Source organism: Rhagoletis zephyria, unplaced genomic scaffold, assembly GCF_001687245.7.
Source record: "Rhagoletis zephyria isolate East Lansing unplaced genomic scaffold, Rhagoletis_zephyria_1.1 Rzeph_scaffold_01050, whole genome shotgun sequence".
Lineage (NCBI taxonomy): Eukaryota > Metazoa > Arthropoda > Insecta > Diptera > Tephritidae > Rhagoletis > Rhagoletis zephyria.
In genome coordinates this window covers 71,400-77,257 of record NW_016158134.1, presented here as the reverse complement: position 1 = coordinate 77,257, position 5,858 = coordinate 71,400, and the positions used below count along the sequence as shown (strand labels likewise).

Below are 5,858 nucleotides of genomic sequence, written 5' to 3'. Positions count from 1 at the left end.
AAAATACTCGGAGTAACATTCGACAGCCTGCTCTCCTTCTCTGCGCATGTAACCGCTATTGTCAATAAAGTAGAGGGCCGCAACAAGGTCCTCAAGTCGCTAGCCGGCAGTACTTGGGGGGGCAAAGACAACGAAACGTTGCTGGCAACATACAAGGCAATAAACCGGCCGGTTTTAAACTACGCAGCACCAGTGTGGTCGCCGGGGACTAGTAGGAAGCAGTGGACGAAGCTACAGACGGTACAAAAAATAGCACTTAGGGCAGCGACCGGATGCCTCCTGATGTCACCAGAACACCACCTCCACGATGAGGCGAAAATGCTCCCAATTAGGGAGCACAACACGACGCTCTGCAAGCAGTTTCTGGTTGGGAGCCACAGATGTGGCCACCCAAATAGGCGGCTGCTTGCAGAGGAACCCTCGCCGAGGCACGTCAGGAGGCATCTATATGAACTGACAGAGGTTCATTAAGCAGCCTCTGGACCCGTCAGCTCACAGACAGGCCCTGAACTGCATTCAAAGGGTCGCAGTCTCGAGTTATGTGGACTCAAGACCTGTGAATGCCATTCTAGGCCCACAAACACCGGACATTGACGCGACGGAGCTCCATCTGCCTCGGGAGACCAGAACAACATTAGCCCAACTTAGTTCTGGCTACTGCAGTAGGCTTAACTCCTACCTGAGTAGGCTAAATGCGGATGTGCCGAACGAATATCCGGCATGCGGAGAGACCCCTCACGACTCGAAACATCTCTTCGCATGCCCGGAAAACCCCACAACCCTAACGGCGACGTCCCTGTGGACCGACCCCATAGAGGCTGCACGCTTCTTGGGCTGCCGTTAGTGGAACTCGACGACAACGACTGAGATATCAGCCGATCTGGGCGGGGTTGTTGTAGCCGCTACAACAACAACAACAACAACAGCCACTATGAAAATGCCCAGACTGACATACGATAAAAGAAACGGTGGGCACATACCACGAGGCGAGAAAAATATTTTGCCTTTTTTGGAATTGGACACGGACCGAACAACAAGCAATTATTAAAGCTGACGGCATTGGTTTGGTTAAAGTCAATCCTCAGAGTGCGTATACCTGGGGAATATACTTATCCGCATTGTTCTACCACATTCCTTCCGGCAAATTCCCAACCAAGTTGTTACCTGTGAAAATCTTAATTCTGTGGATATAAATTCTGGTCTATTCATTTGGCAGCAGTTAGACCACCGTACACCGGTAATCCCAAAATCATCAAACGTAAGTCAACCTCATTATTATCACCATCCCATTGGAAACGAGCTACCCAACAACAATTTATCGAGATTCCTGTTTGGACCGACAAGAAAAGGTCAAGCAAATCATTGGCGCCCAACTACACCTTTTCAAGTTTATAATGAGAAAATGTAAATTCATATTGAGAAATCCTAAATTGATAATGAGAAGCGCAAATTCATATTGAGTGAGTACAACTTCATAATGAGAAATATAAATTTATATTGAGAATATATAAGTTGATAATGAGAAATATAAAATCATAATTACAAAATAAAAATTGATAATGGGAAATATAAATTCATATTGAGAATATATAAATTGATGATGAGGAATGTAAGTTCGTAATGAGAATATATAGATTGATAATGAGAAAACGTAAATTCCTAATGAGAAAATGTAAATTGATAATGAGAACATAAAAAATTATATCAATGGAGAGCAAGTACTTTACTCTGGAGTCTGCGAGCTAATGTCGCGATATTGGGTGAATTAAAGCAAGCATCAAAGGACACTGCCAAAAAAATTTATAATATATACAACCCGAAATTAAAGTTGGACAACTCATTTACACCCCCGCTGTGTGTGAGCGCCCCCATTTGCCTTTTTATGTGTAACACTTCAGCTGTGGTTATTGCATCAATAAAGTGGACGTTTGGCCCTCTGAAAGCAGGGAGCTGTAGAGTGGCGCGGTGGCCAATTTTTTTATCGGCCTCGTGACATTCGGCAAAACAAATTAAAATTTGTTTCATCCTTTCATGCTATTTGTTTACCACTTTCGGCTCGTTTTAATTTGTTATCCTGCGAGTTCATGGTTATTGGTTGCGTATGGACTTTTTTGCAACTGTACAGATTGCCCTCGAGATAATTTGGTGCTCAATTCTACATTAAACTGGTTTTGTACTTTTCTTTTTAATTGTCCAAGGGTAAAACTGCAGTCACCTTCAAGCCAGGATAACATAGTCATCAAGTTGTCTTCAGTCAGCCTTTTGCGGTCGCTTACACCTCTTGGTTTTGCTTCCGAATCTTCGCTAATGATCCAACGATAGACTTGAGTGTTAATATTTTCTCATTATGAATTTACGTGTTCTTATTATCAATTTATATTTACTCAATATGAATTTACATTTCTCATTATCAATTTGTATTTTCTCAATAAGAATTTTTATTTCTCATTATCAATTTGTATTTTCTCAATATCGATTTACATCTCTCATTATCAGATTATATATTCTCAATATGAATTTACATTTCTCATTATCAATTTGTATTTTCTCAATAAGAATTTTTATTTCTCATTATCAATTTGTATTTTCTCAATATCGATTTACATCTCTCATTATCAGATTATATATTCTCAATATGAATTTACATTTCTCATTATCAATTTGTACTTTCTCAATATGAGTTTACATTTCTCATTATCAACTTGTATTTTCTCAATATGAATTTTCATTTCTCATTATCAATTTGTATTTTCTCATTATAAACTTGAAAAGGTGTAAACGGGTGAAAAAGAATAAGTTTTGTTGAACATAGCCACACTTAAGCCCGGCATAAAATAACCGCGTGCTCAGCTGAGGGAATATAGCAATTTCATCATCGAATCAATTTAATACATCATAAAATAAGATTTAAGGAAAAATTAAAATCTTTTAGTTATTTTCCTCATTTTGTTGGTCACAAAATTTTACGTCGGTGAACCGTACATATTCGAGTTTAATAGATTTTTGATAAATTTTTTCTTTTAGAAATTCCGCTATTATAAAGCATCATTGATATTGAATCAAATAATTATTTTTTGAATTCATAATCACTGTAAATCAATATCGTCCTCAGTCTTCACACGGCATGATTTAATTGATTTTTATTGGAGCTCGTTTTCAATCAAAATTTTGGTGAATATTTTGATTATTTATTTCCGTGATCGATCTGCGATGCGAACACCATTGATCAGCAGTCATACTCATTCTCGTTCAGTTCAATTCGCCAATTCTGAAAGGCAAGTTAATTAAATTTTTTTAATCAAGTTACACCACACATCGACGTTCAAGATTTTTGAACCAATAACTTGTCATTTCGTCAACATAACCGATAACACGGTCAATATTAATTGAACCAAACTATTAATTTTTCTTTATTTTTTTGTAATTTCTTTGGGTATTCATTCCCAATAAAATTTGAAACTCGTATCAAATTAATTTCGTTTAACATTCTCAAACAGGTTGAATATTCTCAGTCTGATNTTAACATTCTCAAACTGGTTGAATATTCTCAGTCTGATTTGGTCTTCCGGTAAATTCGGGGGTGGATAGTCTTGATCTTTGTTGCGTACCTTGTTGGCGACAGAAGGGACCGAAGGAGATACATGAAATACTCCCAAGAATTCAAGGCCTTCGCTGCATCCCGGGAGCAAACAACTTGGTCCATAAAAAGATTCGAGCTAGTGCGTTAAACGCCATTCTCAGCCCACGTTCGGTATAATACTAAACAAAATTTTGGACCGAAAATCACATGAGATATATAACCAATTGAGCGTGAATTTTATGTTAAACTAATTAGATTAAAAGCAATATTCAAATAGTGATCGATTTATGCGGCATTATTTTTTTAAATTGGATATTCGAAACTAACATAGATTGGTTTTCGCTGATTAGGCTTAGACACAATCATAGAATCATAATAATAATAAACAGAAGGAAATCCGGTATTGATTTTAAATCGAGTACCGCCATCTTATAACTCGGACCGTAATAGTACGGACTTTACGTCTACCGTTGGTCGAATTTTTTTAATAATCTGAATTTACAACTTGGTATTTGAGTTTCAGATTCGATTCCAAACCCGAATATACCGACTTCGGTTCAGGCAACTGAACCACGGTATACCCTGACCACTAGTACGGTTAATTCAAATACTGTACCAGCCGTTCTCAATTCAGTGTCAGGCGGGACGAAACACCCTCATTACACCAACTGTCCGAAATGGTGTCCGAGTTGTTGAGAACCCAAACACAGATGCAACAGCAAATGATCCGTGACCGGATTCATTTACAGACACCAATACCTGACGTTCGTGACATGAACCAAACCATGCCAACGACCCGGAATCATACCTGGATGGGTGGTCCTTCAACCTTACAAACTCAAACGATCAATACCTACCGTGGTCTTATAACGTCACATATCCAAGAACCAATTAATCAACCATCTCATTTATATCCCAACTATTCGCTATCCGATCCACCACAATCACGACCAAATTAAGCCACTGTATTCGACGAATCTGCCCAAGCGGATGTAATGGATAGGAAATTCAGAGGCTTACCATCATGGATGGGACGTGCTCAATTCGATGGCATTCATGTGAACGAAAAATTTCTATCGGTTGAAGATTATTTGGCTATTATTGGCTCATTTCGATATAAGATTGGACCGACTATGAATTGGTTACGCGTTTGGTACCCACACTCACGGGGGCCGCTCGACAATGGTACTTCACCGAACTGAGAAACTTCGGAGATTATCAAGATTTTTGCACGAAACTTCGTGCTCGTGTCCTCAACAAACATACTCGGGCCCAAGTAATAATGTCATACGCACAGATTAAATTCGATCCACGTTCGCAAACACTGCTGAAACATATCGATGACTTGACATTCCAATTGCATGGTAATTCCTGTGGTCTGGATGAACGGGACCACGTTGATATCATCATTGGAACCTTATCCGATCATCTGCGTGAACTCGTCCACACTCGACAAGTCCACACGTTGGAGCAATTGCGTGAGTTCGCTCAGCGAATTGCACCACATTCGTTCATTGTTGCCACACCCCGTCCGGAAAGAACCCGCTCTTATAGACAGCGATCAGCGCCACGGGAAATTTCGGCAATACATGATCCACCGGATGATTCTTCACATTCGGAATATACCGCTTCGTTTCCTGGGTCCGACTCCGATAACAGGGAATGTGCATACGTGAACAAGCAAAAGAAACCAATTAAAGCATCTCAGAAACGTTGGTATTCGAAACCAGTCGAGGATTATAAAAACGACAAAAATCCAAAGGAGAATGATATGAAAGTAGGAACTATCGTCTACCCATTTCTCGCTGTTGAGGGCGACGAAAATGTACGATGTGCAAAATGTCTCGTGTGGGGCCATCACTTCAAAAAGTGTCGAACCCAACCGAATAGGGAGATCTGCTACAAATGTACACGACCGGGGGTTGCGTCTGATCAATGCCCGTGTTCAAAAAACGCGTAAGGGANAGTGGTCCTTCAACCTTACAAACTCAAACGATCAATACCTACCGTGGTCTTATAACGTCACATATCCAAGAACCAATTAATCAACCATCTCATTTATATCCCAACTATTCGCTATCCGATCCACCACAATCACGACCAAATTAAGCCACTGTATTCGACGAATCTGCCCAAGCGGATGTAATGGATAGGAAATTCAGAGGCTTACCATCATGGATGGGACGTGCTCAATTCGATGGCATTCATGTGAACGAAAAATTTCTATCGGTTGAAGATTATTTGGCTATTATTGGCTCATTTCGATATAAGATTGGAC

The 5,858-nt window shown here is 39.8% G+C and overlaps 1 protein-coding gene across 11 annotated transcripts in view; it reads left to right on the top strand.

Moving 5' to 3' along the window:
- D12 (YEATS domain containing 2 homolog D12) overlaps positions 1-5,858 on the top strand; it is a 48,951-nt gene that overhangs the window by 31,022 nt on the left and 12,071 nt on the right. The gene's annotated exons all lie outside the window — the stretch shown is intronic.